At 44.1% G+C, this 11,748-nt stretch overlaps 1 non-coding gene across 1 annotated transcript; it reads left to right on the top strand.

The window, feature by feature from the left end:
- Positions 1–335: 335 nt before the first annotated feature.
- Trnas-cga (transfer RNA serine (anticodon CGA)) lies at positions 336–410 on the top strand. Its single transcript has one exon. It is a non-coding gene; the product is annotated as a tRNA-Ser (tRNA).
- The last annotated feature ends 11,338 nt before the right edge of the window (positions 411–11,748 follow it).

Here is an 11,748-nt window from a genome sequence, read left to right as displayed (position 1 = left end):
CTATATGCCTGATTGGATGCTCTAGTGGTGGCAGAACGTAATTTTATTGAAAGTTTGTTATTGGTTCGAAAAGCTAGTTGAACGTTTCTGGCGTCACACTGAGGTGCTGCCTGTCCGTTGGGATTAAGCGAAGAGCTTGCGACTGATTTCCGCATCCGGTCCTTTTAGAACATCAAATCGTGTTTGAAAACTGTACATTGTTGCCGCAGGACTGTGTCCTTATGTGTAACTGGACAATTATAACATGTTTAAAATTATGTTAAAATGTGAAACTTCCTGGCAGATTAAAACTGTGTGCCCGACCGAGACTCGAACTCGGGACCGGGCGTGAGTCGTGCTTCGGTAGCTCAGTTGGTAGAGCACTTGCCCCCGAAAGGCAAAGGTCCCGAGTTCGAGTCTCGGTCGGGCACACAGTTTTAATCTGCCAGGAAGTTTCATATCAGCGCACACTCCGCTGCAGAGTGAAAATCTCATTCTATGTTAAAATGTTATTGTTGTTGTGGTCTTCAGTCCAGAAACTGGTTTTATGCAGTTCTCCATGCTACTCTATCCTGTGCAAACTTCATCTCCAAGTACCTACTGCAGCCGACATCCTTCTGAATCTGCTTAGTGTATACATCTCCTGGTCTCCCTCTACGATTTTTACCCTCCACGCTGCCCTCCAATACTAAACTGGTGATCCCTTGATGCCTCAGAACATGTCCTACCAACAGATCCCTTCTTATAGTCAAGCTGTGCCACAAATTCCTCTTCTCCCCAATTCTGTTCAGTACCTCCTCATTAGTTACGTGATCTACCCATTCAGGAATGTTGTTTATTGCTAGACCTTCTGGTGTACTTCACAGGATTTGGAGTGTATTTTCGATTGTATCAGCAGTGTAGTTTCAATTTTTCATTCAGTATTCTTCTGTAGCACCACATTTCGAAAGCTTCTATTCTCTTCTTGTCTAAACTATTTATCGTCCATGTTCCACTTCCATACATGGCTACACTCCACGCAAATACTTCCAGAATAGACTTCCTGACATTTAAATCTATACTCGATGTTAACAAACTTCTCTTCTTCAGAAGCAATTTCCTTGCCATTCCCAGTCTACATTTTATATCCTCTCTACTTCGACCATCATCAGTTATTTTGCTCCCTAAATAGCAAAACTCCTTTACTACTTTAAGTGTCTCATTTCCTAATCTAATTCCCTCAGCATCACCCGACTTAATACGACTACATTCCATTATCCTTGTTTTGCTTTTGTTGATGTTCATCTTATATCCTCCTTTCAAGATTCTGTCCATTCCGTTCAACTGCTCTGCCAGGTCCTTTGCTGTCTCTGACAGAATTACGATGTCATCGGGAAACCTCAACGGTTTTATTTCTTCTCCATGGGTTTTAATTCCTACTCCAATTTTTTCCTTTTTTTCCCTTTACTGCTTGCTCAATATATAGATTGAATAACATCTGGGATAGGCTACAAACCTGTCTCACTCCCTTCCTAACCACTGCTACCCTTTCATGCCCATCGACTCTTATAACCGCCATTTGGTTTCTGTACAAATTGTAAATAGCCTTTCGCTCCCTGTATTTTACCCCTGACACCTTCAGAATTTGAGAAAGAGTATTCCAGTCAACACTGTCAAAAGCTTTCTCTAAGTCTACAAATGCCAGAAACGTAGGTTTGCCTTTCCTTAATCTATCCCCCAAGATAAATCGTAGGGTCAGTATTGCCTCACGTGTTCTAACATTTCTACGGAATCCGAATTGATCTTCCCCAAGGACGGGTTCTACCAGTTTTCCATTCGTCTGTGAAGAATTCGTGTAAGTATTTTGCGGCCGTGACTTATTAAACTGATAGTTAATTTTCACATCTGTCAACACCTGCTTCCCTTGGGACTGGAATTATTATAGTCTTCTTGAAGTCTGGGGGTATTTCGCCTGTCTCATACATCTTGCTCATCAGATGGTAGAGTTTTGTCATGGCTGGCTCTCCCAAGGCTATCAGTAGATCTAATGGAATGTTGTCTACTCCCGGGGCCTTGTTTCGACTGAGGTCTTTCAGTGCCCTGTTAAACTCTTCACGCAATATCATATCTCCCATTTCATCAACATCTACGTCCTCTTCTGTCTCCACAATATTGCCCTCAAGTACATCGCCCTTATATAGATCCTCTATATACTCCTTCCACCTTTCTGCTTTCCTTTCTTTGCTTAGTACTGATTTTTCATCTGAGCTCTTGATATTCAAACAAGTGGTTCTCTTTTCTCCAAATGACTCTTTAATTTTCCTATAGGCAGTATCTATGCCTCTACATCCTTACATTTATCCTCTAGCTATCCTTGCTTAACCATTTTGCACTTCCTGTCGATCTCATTTTTGAGACGTTTGTACTCCTTTTTGCCTGGTCCATTTACTGCATTTTTATATTTTCTCCTTTCATCAATTAAATTCAATGTCTCTTCTGTTACCCAAGGATTTCTAGTAGCCCTCATCTTCTTACGTACTTGGTCGTCTGCTGCCTTCACTATTCTTCTCCTACGGTATTTCTTTTCCCCGTCCTTGTCAATCATTTCCTAATGCTCTCTCTGAAACTCTCGACAACTTCTGGTTCTTTCAGTTTATCCAGGTCCCATCTTCTTAAATTGCCACATTTTTGCAGTTTCTTCAGTTTTAATAAACAGTTCATAACCAATAGATTGTGGGCAGAGTCCACATCTGCCCCTGGAAATGTCTTACAATTTAAAACCTGGTTCCTAAATCTCTGTCTTACCATTATATAATCTATCTGAAACTTTCAAGTGTCTCCAGGTCTCTTCTACGTATGCAACCTTCTTTCATGATTCGGCGAAGGACCGAGTCCTCCCTCGGGTATGGGTGTGTGTGTTTGTCCTTAGGATAATTTAGGTTAAGTAGTGTGTAAGCTTAGGGACTGATGACCTTAGCAGTTAAGTCCCATAAGATTTCACACACACACTTTCATGATTCTTAAACCAAATGTTAGCTATGATTAAGTTAAGCTCTGTGCAATATTCTGCCATGCGGCTTCGTGTTTCATTCCTTAACCCCATTCCATATTCGCCTACTACTTTTCCTTCTCTTCCATTTCCTACTATCGAATTCCAGTCCCCCAAGAGCATTAAATTTTCGTTTCCCTTCACTATCTGAATAATTTCTTTTATCTCATCATACATTTCTTCAATCTCTTCGCCATCTGCGGAGCTAGTCGGCGTATATACTTGTACTACTGTGGTAGGAGTGGGCCTCGTGTCTATCTTGGCTACAATGATGCGTTCACTATGCTGTTCGTAGTAGCTTACCCGCGCCCCTATGTTTTTATTCAATATTAAACCTATTCCTGCATTACTCCTATCTGATTTTGTAATTATAACCCTGTGTTCACCTGACCAGAATTCTTGTTCCTCCTGCCACCGAACTTCACTAATTCCCACTATATCTAACTTTAACCTATCCGTTTCCCTTTTTAAAATTTCTAACCTACCTGCTGATTAAGTGACCTCACATTCCACGCTCCGTAGAACGCCAGTTTTCTTTCTCCTGATAACGACGTCCTCCTGAGAAGTCCCCTCGCTGAGACCCGAATGGGGGACTATTTTACCTCCGGAATATTTTACCCAAGAGGAAGCCACCCTCATTTAAACATACAGTAAAGCTGCATGCCCTCAGGAAAAATTACGGCTGTAGTTTCCCCTAGCTTTCACAGCAAAGGCGTTTTTGTTAATGTTACAAGGCCAGACCACTCAATCATCCAGACTGTTCCCCTGCAACTACTGAAAAGGCTGCTGCCCCTCTTCAGGATCCACACGTTTGTCTGGCCTCTCAACCGATACCCCTCCGTTGTGGTTGCACCTTCGGTACGGCAATCTGTACCGCTGAGGGACGCAAGCCTCCCCACCAACGGCAAGGTCCGCGGTTCATGGGGGCAGGTATGTTAAAATAGTTGTGCTATATTAATGCCACTTCATGTGCAACATTCGGTCTGTTCCTGTAGATAGACAAATGACTAAAAGAAAATAGCAAACATACAGGGTGGTCCATTGATAGTGACCGGGCCAAATATCTCACGAAATAAGCATCAAACGAAAAAACTACAAAGAACGAAACTCGTCTAGCTTGAAGGAGGAAACCAGATGGCGCTATGGTTGGCCCGCTAGATGGCGCTGCCACAGGTCAAACGGATATCAACTGCGTTTTTTTTTTTTAAATAGGAACCCCCATTTTTTATTAAATATTCGTGTAGTACGTAAAGAAATATAAAAGTTTTCGCTGGACCACTTTTTTCGCTTTGTGATAGGTGGCGCTGTAATAGTCACAGACGTATAATTACGTGGTATCACATAACATTCCGCCAGTGCGGACGGTATTTGCTTCGTGATACATTACCCGTGTTAAAATGGACCGTTTATCAATTGCGGAAAAGGTCGATATCGTTTTGATGTATGGCTATTGTGATCAAAATGCCTAAAGGGCGTGTGCTATGTATGCTGCTCGGTATCCTGGACGACATCATCCAAGTGTCCGGACCGTTCAGCGGATTGTTACGTTATTTAAGGAAACAGTAAGTGTTCAGCCACGTGGGAAACGTCAACCACGGCCTGCAACGAATGATGATGCCCAAGTAGGTGTTTTAGCTGCTGTCGCGGCTAATCCACAAATCAGTAGCAGACAAATTGTGCGAGAATCGGGAATCTCAGAAATGTCGGTGTTGAGAAAGCTGCATCAACATCGATTGCATCCGCACCAGGAATTGCATGGCGACGGCTTTGAACGTCGTGTACTGTTCCGCCACTGGGCACAAGAGAAATTACGGGACGATGATAGATTTTTTGCCCGCGTTCTGTTTAGCGACGAAGCGTCATTTACCAACAGCGGTAACGTCAACCGGCATAATATGCACTATTGGACAAGGGAAAATCCACAATGGCTGCGACAAGTGGAACATCAGTGACCTTGGCGGGTTAATGTATGGTGCGGCATTATGGGAGGAAGGATAATTGGCCCCCATTTTATCGATGGCAATCTAAATGGTGCAATGTATGCTGATTTCCTACGTAATGTTCTACCGATGTTACTACAAGAGGTTTCATTGCGTGACAGAATTGCGATGTACTTCCAACATGATGGATGTCCGGCACATAGCTCGCGTGCGGTTGAAGCGGTATTGAATAGCATATTTCATGACAGGTGGATTGGTCGTCGAAGGACCATACGTCCCCGGATTTCTTTCTGTGGGGAAAGTTGAAGGATATTTGCTATCGTGATCCACCGACAACGCCTCACAACATGCGTCAGCGCATTGTCAATGCATGTGCGAACATTACGGAAGAGGAATGTCGTTACACGTATTGCCAAATCCATTGAGGTTGACGCTGTAACAGCATGCGTTCTCAGAAATGATAAGTTCACAAAGGTACATGCATCACATTGGAACAACTGAAATAAAATGTTCAAACGTACCTACGTTCTGTATTTTAATTTAAAAAATCTACCTGTTACCAACAGTTCGTGTGAAATTGTGAGCCATATGTTTGTGACTATTACAGCGCCATCTATCACAAAGCGAAGAAAGTGGTTGAACCAAAACATTCATATTTCTTTACGTACTACACGAATATGTAATAAAAAAAGGGGGTTCCTATTTTTAAAAAAACGCAGTTGATATCGGTTTGACCTGTGGCAGCGTCATCTAGCGGGCCAACCATAGCGCCATCTGGTTTCCCCCTTCGAGCTAGACAAGCTTCGTTTTTTGTAGTTTTTTTCGTTTGATGCTTACTTCGTGAGATATTTGGCCCGGTCACGATCAATGGACCATCCTGTATAAATAAATGTTCCAATCTGTTCCAGTACCAGAAAAATACGTTGTTCAATGAAATGTGTGATTTGAACCTCTGCATTCGGTACGCGGAGCTAGCTTTATGTTTCGACAATGTAACTGATCGCTCTGAACTGCAGCGCATTATTTATACGCGCTGCGTATTGCGATTCCAGTGCCATCCGTTAGCAGCTTTTCGAACTATTTCGATGCTTTTGTATAACTCTCGTATAAATTTTCCTACAGGTTTCACAATAAACATTGTATTTGTTACACTCTAGCGATCTTATTTTTCGAGGTATTTAATTTTGAAATCAGCGACTCCTTCACTAGACGCCCTGTATTTGAACAGTAACATGGGATGTGTAATCACAATTTTTAGAACGTTCATTTGTCTGACATGCAGTTATCACAAACGTCATAGTCTTTGGTGTCTTCCCCAGTACTTGCAGCATGATTCCAAGCAGAGCACCCAACACCTGTATCACAGTTTTCTGCCTTTATCTACTTCTCCACAGATGCAACAAAACTCATTTTGGGTTCTTTACTGGGTGTAGCTAGCAATTTCAATGCACCAGTAATAAACAGGTTTCCGTAATAATCGTCATCATCTTCATCACAAATGCTGGAAAGATACGGTAGCTTCGGTCACTCTAGTGTTTCCTTCTTACTTCTGGTTTTCTTTTCTTCTTTTCTGGCTGTTAAGCAACACAGCCACGTACATCTTTCCCATTGTTGTTCTTCAAGGCACGCTGTTGTATCTTTTTATTTTTTACTTTCATCTTCATTTCAGCTTTTTCCAATTTCTTTTTCACGGGAGTGTGCATCTGTTCTCTTTCCGCGCCCAATTATCCCAATCTGCCGTTACATACTAACGAGATTAACGTGTGTATGTTAAATTGTTATATCTAGAAAGCAAATTCTTGCAATGATACTGTGAAATAGACGTTTTAATAACATATCCAGATAAAAGTAAATCAACAATGGCTGTTAACTGACCTTTTTATTTTCTATCGGCAGAAAATAAAAAGAAACTTCCAGAATGAGATTTTCACTCTGCAGCGGAGTGTGCGCTGATATGAAACTTCCTGGCAGATTAAAACTGTGTGCCCGACCGAGACTCGAACTCGCTGCAGAGTGAAAATCTCATTCTGGAAACATCCCCCAGGCTGTGGCTAAGCCATGTCTCCACAGTATCCTTTCTTTCAGGAGTGCTAGTTCTGCAAGGTTCGCAGGAGAGCTTCTGTAAAGTTTGGAAGGTAGGAGACGAGGTACTGGCAGAAGTAAAGCTGTGAGGACCGGGCGTGAGTCGTGGTTCGGTAGCTCAGATGGTGGAGCACTTGCCCGCGAAAGGCAAAGGTCCCGAGTTCGAGTCTCGGTCGGGCACACAGTTTTAATCTGCCAGGAAGTTTCAAAAAGAAACTTGCCTGTTTTCTTTACTTCACACTCAGGCACTTGCAGCTACAATGGCGCCTGTCTTCTTGTTCATTTTTGTTACTTACACAAATAAGAAGAAGGCAGCAGTAGACACACAAGTTTATTACAAGCTTCAGATATGAAATGCGTGCGATTATCCACTGCGCACAATTATCCAACTCTCTCTTATACAGTGAGCTGAAACAGGAAACATATCACTAGCAGGCAGAGCAAGTTTCATTGTCAATATACACATCAACTCAATCATTACATATATTGATGTAAGCAGTTAGCGCAGTTAGGTAAGCGGCAGTTATATGTAACGTGTAGTTCAACCTCCGTTGCAACACACATGGTTATAGATAACCGTGTATGACGTTGCCTAAGTCGTGCTTACGCTTTTTGTTATTTAATCGTCTCACCCGGATTACGGTGCCGTCCCCGTATTGTTTGATCCTCTGTTACGCTGCACGCGTATGATTGATGAGATAAGACGCTCGGCTGTTACCCGTGCGTACGGCGGCAAATGTGATACCTAAAGGATTGCATAAAGAACTTCGAGCGTCATTTCTTCTCGTATACGTTTAGTAACATATCATGGACGTAATCGATTTGTCACAGCTACGTGTCATGCTTATATGAAGATTGTATTATGCTGATGCATAAGTTCGTAGCGTTTTTCCATAAGTTGGATAAACACAACAGATACACATAACAGAGACTTTAGTCGTCAATAATACTCGTATATTCTCCTTCACCATTTACAACAGTCTGCCAACGCTGGGGCGACTTTTCGATTCCGCGATCGTAGAAATCACGTGGTTTTGAGGCGAAGAACTCGTCGAACCAAGTTCGGAGCGCATTTTCATGCGGAGAGGAAGTTTCATGAAGGTTGAAACTTCCTGGCAGACTAAAACTGTGTGCCCGACCGAGACTCGAACTCGGGACCTTTGCCTTTCGCGGGCAAGTGCTCTACCAACTGAGCTACCGAAGCAAGACTCACGCCCGGTACTCACAGCTTTACTTCTGCCAGTACCTCGTCTCCTACCTTCCAAACTTTACAGAAGCTCTCCTGCGAACCTTGCAGAACTAGCACTCCTGAAAGAAAGGATATTGCGGAGACATGGCTTAGCCACAGCCTGGGGGATGTTTCCAGAATGAGATTTTCACTCTGCAGCGGAGTGTGCGCTGATATGAAACTTCCTGGCAGATTAAAACTGTGTGCCCGACCGAGACTCGAACTCGGGACCTTTGCCTTTCGCGGGCAAGTGCTCTACCAACTGAGCTACCGAAGCACGAGTTTGGAAGGTAGGAGACGAGGTACTGCCAGAAGTAAAGCTGTGAATACCGGGCGTGAGTCGTGCTTCGGTAGCTCAGTTGGTAGAGCCTGCGAAAGGCAAAGGTCCCGAGTTCGAGTCTCGGTCGGGCACACAGTTTTAATCTGCCAGGAAGTTTCATATCCGCTGCAGAGTGAAAATCTCATTCTGGTTTCATGAAGGTTATTCGATAGAGAGTGGAAAAGGTGAAAATCTGAGGGCTCAAGATCCCAAACCAACTCCTGTACAGTGTTTTCCGTCAGTCCAACAGAATGCGAGCTGGCGTTAACGCGGAATAGCGTCACCTCACGCAGTCTTCCTGGTCGTTGTTCTTAGATTGCGTCTGCAAGGCATCACAGTCGTTGCCTAAAATTCCAGCGGTGATGGTTAAACCCCAATGAAGCAGTTCATAGTACACCACACAATGTCGCTGTTCCAACAATGCAAAACATTATCTTTTGTGGATGCGCGCAGTTCTTGTACAATGAGTTGCTGCTTTGTTTGAGCTCAACCATTCATTTCTTTTCCTGCCGCGCGGGATTAGCCGAGCGGTCTTAGGTGCTGCAGTCACGGACTGTGCGGCTGATCCCGGCGGAGGTTCGGGTCCTCCCTCAGGCATGGGTGTGTGTGTTTGTCCTTAGGATAATTTAGGTTAAGTAGTGTGTAAGCTTAGGGACTAATGATCTTAGCAATTAAATCCCATAAGATTTCACACACATTTTTCTCCTTTCTTTTCCTTATGGTAGCATAAAGGCATTACTTTTCGTCACCAGTAACGATACAGGACAGGAATGGTCGGCGTTGTGCACGCGCCAATTGATCACGAGCATATAGAGATGCACCGACAGATTTTTGTGATTTTGGCTCGGAGCATGCGGTACCCACACACCACATTTTTGAACCTTTCCCATTGCATGCAAATGTCGCACGAAGGTAGAATGATCACAGTTCATCACGTTTGCAAGTACAGTGACGTGATAATTGTGGGTTAATGAGTTTAAACGATCTTCGTCAAACCCCGAAGATCTTCCTGATGTGGAGAGCCGCTGATGTCAAAATGATCCTCCTTAAAACCAGAAAAGCTGCCGTGCTCTCTCCAATGACGTTATCCCGATACACGGAGCAAATATTTCTTGCTGCCTCTGCTGCTATGACCTCTTTATTGAACTCAAACAGAAGAAGATGTAGGAAATATTCCGATGTCTTCCGACCAAATTTAAATTCATATGTCCACTTGACAACAGTTGAATATGAAGGAGCAGAGTCCCTCAATGTATTCTGGAAATCGGCATGAATGTCCTTTGCCTTCATACGTTTATTTACGAAGTACTTAATCACTGCTCGAATCTCGATTTTTTCCATCTTAACAAATCACTACGCGTGAACAACAACAGAGCCACATCACCGCCACACCTCTTTTCCAAGAGCACCGATGTGGCACGCGTTTACAGGCAACACTCCAATGAATATCACGTGAACAACTCATTGCGCTAGTGAAGACCTCTCGTGGTGATTCCGAGAACTTTTCAATCCACCTTCGTAAGTAAGTAATAATTTGTTTTTGTAAGTATGTTGTTATGATGTAGAAACGATGAAAAAATTTCGTATGTTAAAAAAATTCTCGTCAGTAATTCCATTTCTTTCCTTCTGTTACAGCGCAACTCCAGGATTTTATCCTGGAATGCGGGGAGAGACAGGAGGAGGAGGAGCAAACTTACCCTGTGGAAAACCCACAGCCAGAACTGCCATGTGAGTACATAAATAGAACTTCATGGCAGTAGAGTAATTTGTTCTGCAATTGTATCGGTGGTTTATTTCTTATTATTATTATAGCATACATGGCTGAAATGGAATCTAACCTTACGGCGATGCTGGAGGCCGAAGAAATACACCAGCCACATGCTGTGGAACAGCCACTGGTAGAGAAAACACAACATCAATAGCCGCATTAGAAAAAAATATCTATGTAGTAGTAGTAGCTGTGTAATTAAAAAAATTATGTTTCATCAGCAACAATTCTAGATGCCATAGACAGACAGCAGGAGACTGTTCACCAACTGCTACAGTATCCAGCATGCAGTGAGACAGCCAAGCAGTTCTGTAAGTAGGAAAAGAGAACTGTAATTTATTTTGTTTTTCTTCTCTAATATATATATATATATATATATATATATATATATATATATACTCCTGGAAATTGAAATAAGAGCACCGTGAATTCATTGTCCCAGGAAGGGGAAACTTTATTGACACATTCCTGGGGTCAGATACATCACATGATCACACTGACAGAACCACAGGCACATAGACACAGGCAACAGAGCATGCACAATGTCGGCACTAGTACAGTGTATATCCACCTTTCGCAGCAATGCAGGCTGCTATTCTCCCATGGAGACGATCGTAGAGATGCTGGATGTAGTCCTGTGGAACGGCTTGCCATGCCATTTCCACCTGGCGCCTCAGTTGGACCAGCGTTCGTGCTGGACGTGCAGACCGCGTGAGACGACGCTTCATCCAGTCCCAAACATGCTCAATGGGGGACAGATCCGGAGATCTTGCTGGCCAGGGTAGTTGACTTACACCTTCTAGAGCACGTTGGATGGCACGGGATACATGCGGACGTGCATTGTCCTGTTGGAACAGCAAGTTCCCTTGCCGGTCTAGGAATGGTAGAACGATGGGTTCGATGACGGTTTGGATGTACCGTGCACTATTCAGTGTCCCCTCGACGATCACCAGTGGTGTACGGCCAGTGTAGGAGATCGCTCCCCACACCATGATGCCGGGTGTTGGCCCTGTGTGCCTCGGTCGTATGCAGTCCTGATTGTGGCGCTCACCTGCACGGCGCCAAACACGCATACGACCATCATTGGCACCAAGGCAGAAGCGACTCTCATCGCTGAAGACGACACGTCTCCATTCGTCCCTCCATTCACGCCTGTCGCGACACCACTGGAGGCGGGCTGCACGATGTTGGGGCGTGAGCGGAAGACGGCCTAACGGTGTGCGGGACCGTAGCCCAGCTTCATGGAGACGGTTGCGAATGGTCCTCGCCGATACCCCAGGAGCAACAGTGTCCCTAATTTGCTGGGAAGTGGCAGTGCGGTCCCCTACGGCACTGCGTAGGATCCTACGGTCTTGGCGTGCATCCGTGCGTCGCTGCGGTCCGGTCCCAGGTCGACGGGCACGT

Source organism: Schistocerca nitens, chromosome 3, assembly GCF_023898315.1.
Source record: "Schistocerca nitens isolate TAMUIC-IGC-003100 chromosome 3, iqSchNite1.1, whole genome shotgun sequence".
In the NCBI taxonomy this organism is placed as follows: domain Eukaryota; kingdom Metazoa; phylum Arthropoda; class Insecta; order Orthoptera; family Acrididae; genus Schistocerca; species Schistocerca nitens.
The sequence above is the reverse complement of the archived record's forward strand: the minus strand, read 5'-3'. Positions and strand labels throughout refer to the sequence as shown.